We start from the raw sequence: 247 nt of genomic DNA, 5'->3' as shown, positions 1-247 counted from the left end.
CGACGGGTAAGTTTATCACCTATGCAGCGAGGCTACATTCATTCCTTTCCTTGTGGATAGAAAAAAAAAACATTATAAATGTGATTTATTAGCCACTTTGTTGTATTTGCAACATTCACATTGAGGTAACATTGATCCTGGTGGGAGGTGACTGTCTTCCTTACGCAGAAATCTGAAAACGTATCATGGGTGCCAGTCCTTCTCTCTCCTAATACTCAACACTTCAAGATGGAAAGTAAGTGAAGCG

The sequence above is a fragment of the Syngnathoides biaculeatus genome, chromosome 14 (genome assembly GCF_019802595.1).
Source record: "Syngnathoides biaculeatus isolate LvHL_M chromosome 14, ASM1980259v1, whole genome shotgun sequence".
In the NCBI taxonomy this organism is placed as follows: Eukaryota; Metazoa; Chordata; class Actinopteri; order Syngnathiformes; family Syngnathidae; genus Syngnathoides; species Syngnathoides biaculeatus.
Note: the sequence above shows the minus strand (reverse complement) of the source record.